This window comes from Myotis yumanensis, unplaced genomic scaffold (assembly GCF_028538775.1).
Source record: "Myotis yumanensis isolate MYYU_CA2020_CCGP unplaced genomic scaffold, mMyoYum1.0.hap1 SCAF_3, whole genome shotgun sequence".
In the NCBI taxonomy this organism is placed as follows: domain Eukaryota; kingdom Metazoa; phylum Chordata; class Mammalia; order Chiroptera; family Vespertilionidae; genus Myotis; species Myotis yumanensis.
The window spans coordinates 121,427,001-121,435,116 of record NW_027223754.1 but is presented as its reverse complement, the minus strand read 5'-3'; the positions used below and the strand labels follow the sequence as shown (position 1 = coordinate 121,435,116).

The 8,116-nt window shown below is 44.1% G+C and overlaps 1 long non-coding RNA gene across 1 annotated transcript; it reads left to right on the top strand.

Moving 5' to 3' along the window:
• The first annotated feature begins 714 nt into the window (after positions 1–714).
• On the top strand, positions 715–2,444 carry LOC139005259 (uncharacterized). The gene is made up of 3 exons (XR_011470652.1): positions 715–829; positions 1,823–1,963; positions 2,290–2,444. It is a non-coding gene; the product is annotated as an uncharacterized lncRNA (long non-coding RNA).
• Positions 2,445–8,116: the final 5,672 nt, after the last annotated feature.

Here is an 8,116-nt window from a genome sequence, read left to right as displayed (position 1 = left end):
TGTTGGTGTGGGTGCCCCAACATCACGTGCTGGAATGTTCCCACGTGTTTTCAAGTTTCTCATTACCCTTTTTCTTGCATGCACTCCTCTGCTTCACCCAGCGGTTCACATCTCTGTTCATGACTCGGCACATGAAAGATTCAGTTCTCTCCATGCAGCTGTGGCCATTTGAATCTGGATCACCTCTGGCTTAGCTTTGTCACTAACTGCGCCATCTCGTGCAAGTCACTACTGCAGTTTAGGGTGTTGAACTCCTAAATAAGTGGTTGTCAGACCTTTTTAAAAAACCTCAGGGTATTCTATTCAAGTGAAATCTTACAGTAAAAAAATAAAGAAAACCAGTAACCAGAGAAATTCTGGTTAGGTGGGTGTGGAGGTGAAGAGGTATCCTAAACCTGCTAAACCCTGGAGAGCTGAATTTGAAAGCTGTGGCACTAGCACATCTCTATAGTCTCTTTTACAAGACTCTCTGGTTGGATGAGCACCAAGGCTGAAGGGGTGAGCAGACACAATTGGAGATGGGTTTCAGAGAGCCATGGGTTTTCATCAGCTGGAAAGCAGGATCCAGCTAGCCACCAGATTAGAGAACTGTCTCCTGGCTTGCCAGGACAAGGATGCAAACTAGGCCATAACACCTTGTCCATCCTTCTGTTCCTTTCTTTTCACAAACCTCATGACGATTGGCCTTCAGTTGTGCCCTGGAGGTGGTGAAGCTTGTGTTGTTCGCAGCCGCATACGATGGAGTGGTGGTCTATGCAGATGAGCATAAGTGCTGGGATCATCTGTCCTCCTCTAAATTTTACTACAGAGGGATCATGGACCTGACAAGGTGGGACCATTTCCCCAGCATGCCCAATACCACTCAAGCCCCCAATCCCAATTTTCCAGGGTCCAGCACTCAAATACAGCAGCCTTTAACCCTCCCTTGCTCATCTCCCAGACCTCAGCCTTCACATTTTCCCTGTTCTGTGCATACTGTTCCCTTGCCACCTCCCCTCCACCACTGCCCACTCCCCACCCAGCAACTCTTGGCTTCCTCTGCCCCACCCCAGTGGCATTGTGAAGAACTGTGAAGTAGGCATGCTGCACCGAATTCTGAACCTTGCCAAGACCTTCCTTGACAGCAGAGATAATCATCGGAAGACCTTGGCCAGGGCCATCTATGCACAGGTGAAAGCCTGGAGGGAGGACCACAGCCCTAGCCATTCATTCCCTGTAGCTGAGGAACATTGAACAGAAATGTTAAATAACTTGCCCCAGAAAGTGGAAAGAATAGAATTGAGTGGGGTTTGCTTCCGTGCCACTTCAGAGCCTGGTTTAAAAAAGGCAAGGAACGCCCTAACCAGTTTGGCTCAATGAATAGAGCATCGGCCTGGGGACTGAAGGGTTCCCGGTTTGATTCTGATCAAGGGCATGTACCTTGGTTGCGGGCACATCCCCAGTAGGGCATGTTCAGGAGGCAGCTAATCAATGTTTCTCTCTCATCAATATTTCTAATTCTCTATCCCTCACCCTTCCTCTCTGTAAAAAATCAATAAAAATATTTTTTAAAAAATAAAAAAAGCAGGGAAAGCCTGGGGAGGGGATCAGCAGCATTATTCCTCCCAGAATGATTTTAGGATCCCAGGATCTTGCCCAAAATGCTAAATGTTATCAGCGCTATCCACCATTGCCATAGGCTCTACCCCATGTGCACAGATCGACTACTGCTCTCAACTGGTCACAGTTCTTACCTGAGTATGGGGCCTGAGAGTAGCTAGGGAAACACCAGGTACCCATGACCTTTTCTCCATCCATGGTTATAGTAACCTTGTTTCCACAGCTCCTCTGGCATCGATCAGTGGCTCAGACTCTGGGACAAGACTTTGTGGGCAATCTAGTCAAGTGGACCAAGGAGCCCAACCTCATCATGAAAGAAATTGGACTCCGTGGAATCAGTAACCTGGCACTGCATCCAAGTCAAGTAAAAGTGGGGGGCCCAATGGGAATCAAATGTTAGTCTCTGAACCACTTAATTTATTTCCCTTGGGGTCTCTTAATTACCCAGAGCTTAGTAAATTTCCAACCCCTCATCCCAGGGCAGTACAACATCCAGTTTACAGACTTACATAGCCTGGCCATCTGGCCTCCCAAACACCCTGAGCACCAGCCTTCCACATCCTCTGCACATCCAGCCCCTAGATTCCCTAGGTCTGTTTCTTTTAGGCACCACCTGTTTTCTCAAAACCCTGTCCCTAAAGTGTTGCATGATGCCCACATGGAAAGTGATCTCTGCCTTCTTTCAAACAGTCAGAGTCTGTCAAGAGCCTGTTTCCATCCTTGCGAGACTTCCTGAAGAGTGAGGCACGGGTCACAGTTCAGGCAGTGAAGGCCCTACGGAACATCATCTACCATGCGCATGGAGAAGAGGTCAAGGCGATGTTCTGCAGCATCTCCAAGCATCTGCGTCCACTCATCAATGATGTATGGGTCTAAGTCCCTAGGATTTGTTGGGAACAGTATGGGCTGGGGCTGAAGGTGAACCCTGGAAGCTGAATTAAGGGTGCTGGGGCGGGGCTATGGGACTTGGTGGAAGGCTAAAATCACTGAGGGGCAGAAAAAAGGAGACTTGGCTACTTGAAGCAGTGCATTAGACAGGTGCAAAATTCATTCCCTATTACATACAGATGAAGAACTCACCCACTTACTCTCTTACCACAAATTTCCTGAAGGAGCCACTTTAAGGGAAAATGTAACATTCTGATGTAAAATTGGTTCTGACTCCAATGATCTTCTCCTGCAAACTTAAAGAGTGGGGGAAGAACTCATAACTTCTACCCTCCTTCCAAACAGCACAGGGACCCTAGAATGCTAGGAGCCTTGTTACAAAACCCAAAGGCTCAGAAATCTGAACTACCCAGGCCAGTAACAGCCCACTCCATGTCTCAGCCTCTTTACAATCAGAGCCATTTTGAGTTGAAGGGACTTCACATCAGAGATGTATGCTTACTTATAGTATTCCTGTTCTGGCATCTATCAATTTTTAATATTTGAACCTTGGATTTGAATTATTTTTGTATCAGCCTCATAATCTCGAAGAGCCTGGACACTCACTCCATGATTCATCCATTTTTCAGTTACTTTTAAAACCCAACATGTATATTTGACTTGACAAAGCCTAAAAATAATCTTTACCCTTCATCCAAACAACATAAGAACCTTAGAAGCTTGATTACACTGCCCCCGTTTTTTTAATTAATATTGTCTAGTAGTTTAGTTTCACATTCTTTGAAAATCCCCAAATGTGGTCTTTAACATAATCACCACCATTGCTGTTATGTTATACAGTCAGTACTCATTTAGATTTTCCCATATGTTGCTTACACATTTCTTCATTTACCTTTCCTTCTTATAGCTCTCTCCTACCTTCTAGATTCATTTTCTTCTTTTTTCTTTGTGGCTTCGTCAGTGAGGGTCTGTCAATAGCAAATGTTTTCAGTCTTACTCTGAAAATGTCTTTATTTTGTCTCACATTTGTCTTTGGTTTTTAGCAGTTTAGGATGTGTTGGCATGAATTTCTTTAGGGTTAGCCTGAATTTTTTGAAATCTCTATGTTTATGTCTTTTACCATACTTTAAAAGTTTGTAGCCATTATTTCTCCAAAACATTTTCAGCACATTCATGTTCCTCTCCTTTTAGAAATCTGATGACAGAAATGTTGGACCTTTTGCCCTTGTCCCATTGCTCCCAAGATTCAGTTCATTTTCAATAATTTTTCTTCTTGTTGTCCAGATTGGAAAATTTTTATTGGTCTTCAAGTTCACTGTGTCTTTCCTCTGACACCTGTGTTTTGATAATTTGTATTTATCAGTTTAAATATTTCCCATTTTTCTTTATCTTGTCTCCTTTTTTTGCTGAGGCTTTTATTTCTGAATTTATTACAAGGTTATTCAGTGTTGTTTTGGAGTATTTTGTATCATAACCCCTTGAAGGTTTATATCAGATAATTCCAACATCTGTTTCATCTTAACTGGTATCTGTTTTATCTTAACTGTTTCATCTCAATTGGGTTTTCCCATGTGAGTCAAGATTTTCCGGGCTCTTCATATATAGAGTGATTTTTTTTTTAATCCTCACTTGAGGATAATTTTTTATTGATTTTTTTTATAAAAGAGAGTGGAAGGAGGAGAGAGGAGAAAGAGAAAGAGAGAGAGAGAAACATGGATATGAGAAAGACACATAGATTGGTTGCCTCCTGCTCCATCAGAGGACCGAACCTGTAATGGAGGTACATGCCCTTGACCAGGAATTGAACCTATAACCCTTTGGTCCATAGGCTGATGCTCTAATCATTTAGAAAAACTGGCCAGGGTGATTTTTGATTATATCTTTATAAATATTAAGTTATATGACTCTGAGTCTCATTGAAATCCTAAGGAGGATGTTCATAGTTTTGCTTTAGAAGGCAACTGGCCTATTTAACTTCAGGCTGCAAGTTCTGACTAGCCTTCTGTGTGCACAGTGTGATTTCAATGTCAGTCTGAATTGCCAGCCATTGCCCCTTTGAATGTTCACTTTCCCAAGGTCCTCCCTCTCTGTGACCTCCCTGATTTTACAGTTCCCAGGGGCTCCCTTTTTCCAATTGTTTGGTCACAAAGCTGAGGCTTTAGTTAGCCTGCAATGCCAGGGACTTCTGTGACTGTGCCTACATTTGGGCCAAGTGGAATGAAGGCAGAGAGAGGAAATAAAGAAATGGGGGTTTGCCCATCCTCTTGGGGCCTCAGCTCCTTCAAAGGGAAAGTAAGGTTTCCCTCCCTCATAGTTTTGGCTCCTATAGGTTCCCTCTGGTTTGTGTGGGGGCTGTGGCATGAGAGAACAGTAGGAGAAAAAGAACTGAGGGAATTTCCCTCTCTTTGAACAGTGTGAGTTCCCTTTCTGGCTTTTGAGTTTAATTAGACGACTTCTCTTGGAGCATTCTGTCAGCCTATGGTGCTTGCTTCCCAGTTTCTGGTTGCCTTCTGGGCAGGTTGGGGAGACCAATAGATAGGAAAAGCCAGGCCCCTAGGTCATAGAAACCAGTGATATCTCTCTACCCCATGTGAGCTGGAGTGTCAGCAGCCTCTTTATCTTTGGCCCTGGGAATTTCTCTTTCTTGAAATTGTAATTATTTAAATATTTCTTGGTATATTTTCTTTTGCATTTTAAGATGTCTATAATGGGAAAGTTGTCAGGTTATCTTCCTTATTGCTGGAATGGGAAGTCAAGATTTATGGTCTAACTGAGAAATAGTAAATGGCCATTATCAACACAGTAGCAACCTAGAAAGTGAAAAGAACACTGACCCAGGCAAAGGCTGTGAAATTTGGGTTCTTGGTGCTGCTTTAACATTCACCTAGCCATATACATTTACTTGGTTAAAACTCTGTAGTTTTCGCTCCCAGTCAAGATGGCAGCATAGGTAAACACTGTACTCCCTTTCTCCCATGACCACATTACAACTAAACTTCAGAGCAACCATCATTGATACCTGCCTGAACTCTAGCTGAACAAAAGCCCTATAGCTAAGGATATACAGAAGAAGCCACATCAAGGCTAGCAGGAGGGGCAGAGGCCTGGAATGGGCTGGTCCCACACCCACATGTACTGGTTAAAGATTGGGAGAGATATCTCAGCTGTGAAGTCTCCCACTGTGGAGTAGGAGTCCCAGCCCCACACCCGGCCCTCCAGCCCAGGGTTCCAGTGCTGGCAAGAGAAGGCCCTAACTTCTGAATAGGGAAACCAGTAGACATGGTGGCTTAGTGAGGTGTGGAGTTAGGGGGTTGGTGGGTGGAGGGGGCGAGGATCCTGGAATCCCAAGCATTCCTGTTAAAGGGCCTTTACATGGAGTTACTCGCTGATGGGTTCACTTGCTCTGCTCTCCAGCCCTGGGGCAGTACCTAAAAAGAAGCCAGAGGTAGAACTGACTTATCTGGCTTCAAGGAAAGGCTGGAAGGGCAGCTGTCTCCCAGAGGAAGTGCTGGCAGAAGCTACAGTTCCTTTGCTAAGCCCTCCCCATGCATGTGGAGGCAAGCATCACATCTGAGTCTCCACTAACCTGCCTAACACTGTTCCATACAAAGAGCTTGTCTTAGCATATGCCAACATTCCTAGAAATATCTCAAAGGTTCACAAACCCCAAACAAGCAGCATCTGGCCTTGGCATGCCTGGTCCCACTTCCCAAGCAGCTCCAAGCCTGGCTCTAGCAGCATCTGGCCTCAGTTTGCATTTTAGCCTCTCCCAGGCACCTCCAAGTCCACCACAAGCGGCAAACATCTGCAGATCACTTTGTAGCTAATACCAGGTGGCCCCAGGCAGGTCACAAGCAACAGATAACCTTCACCTGCACCTCTCAATAGGCCCCAGAACCAACACACCCAGTGGTCAGCTTCAGACTACACCAGAGCAGCACCCAACTCCATCCACAAATGACACATTCAAAGGGCAGACTCAGATGGTACCAGAGTCCTACTAAAGCAAATTCTGCTCTGTAGGTTCACCCCTGCACAATAGCTCCTCCACTGGAGTCATGACCCGTCCTCACACCCAATCTGCCTGAAGGTCAATCCCTGCCATTGATGTGCCAACAGCAATCAAGGCTCAAGTACAATAGGAAGGCTCACAAACACACACAAGGGACACACCTGGAGCACCCAGCTCAGGTGAACAGGGAGACTGTGTCACTGGGCCCCATAGGACACCTACTACATAAGACGACTCTACCAGAGTGAGGGATGTAGCAGCTCTCCCTAATACACAGAAATAAACACAAGGAGGCAGCCAAAATAAGGAGACAAAGAATCATGTTCCAATGAAAGAACAGAACAAAATTCCAGAAAAATTACTAAACAAAATAGAGACAAGCAGTCTACCAGATGCAGAATTCAAAACACAGGTTTTTAGGATGGTAAATGGTCTCAGTGAGAACTTTAATGCAGAAGAAATGTAAAATCAAAGATAGAGCCTGACCCCCATGACTCAGTGGTTGAGCACTGACCTAGGAACTGGGAGGTCACGGTTCAATTACTGGTCAGGGCACATGACCCAGTTGTGAGCTCCATCCCCATTGGGGAACATTCAGGAGGCAGCCAATCAATGATTGTCTCTTATCATTGATGTTTCTATCTTCCTCCCCCTCTTTCTTTCTCTCTGAAATCAATAAAAATATATTTTCAAAAACCATGAAGATAGAAAATATAAAAAAAGAACTAGTTGGAAATGAACATACAATAACAAACAAAGAAATACATTAGAGCCCTAACTGGTGTTCCTCAGTTGATTGGATGGTGTCCTGTGCACCTAAAGGTTGTAGGTTCAATTCCCAGTCAGGGCACATGCCAGGTTTGCAGGATTGATACCCGGTAGAGGGCATGCAGGAGGCAGGCAATCAATGCTCTCACATGAATGCTTCTCTCTCCCTCTCCCTCCCTCTCTGTCTAAAAATAAATTTAAAAATCTTTTAAAAATAAAGAAATACATTAGAAGTAGTTAGCAGTAGATTGAATGAAGTAGTGGATCAAATCAGTGATTTGGCAGATAAGGGAGCAAACCACACCCATCAACACAGCAAGAAGAAAAAAGAATACAAAAAAAAATTGAGGATAGTTTAAGAGGCCTCTGTGATATCAAATGTACCAACCTTTGTATCATTCAGGTACCAGAAGAAAGAGAGCAAAGAATTGAAAATCTATTTGACAAAGCCAGAAAACAGACATACAAGTCCTGAAAATGCAGAGAGGCCCAAATAAGATGAACCCAAAGAAGCCCACACCAAAACACATAATTAAAATGCAAAAGATTAAAAATAGAGAATCTTTTTTTTTTTTTTTTTTAAGTATTGATTTGAGAGAGAGAGAGAAGGGAGAGAGGGAAAAACCGTTTTGTTGTTCCCCTTCTTCATGGATTCGTTGGTTGGTTCTTGTAGGTGCCCTGACTGGAGATCTATCCACAACCTTGGTATAGCCAGCAACACTGTATCCAACTGGCCTACCCAGTCAGGGCCAAAGAGAGAATCTCCATACTCTTTTCCACTTCAGTGCACCAATCTACGTTCCCACCAACAGTGCATGAAAATTCCTTTTTCTCCATGCCAATAATTGT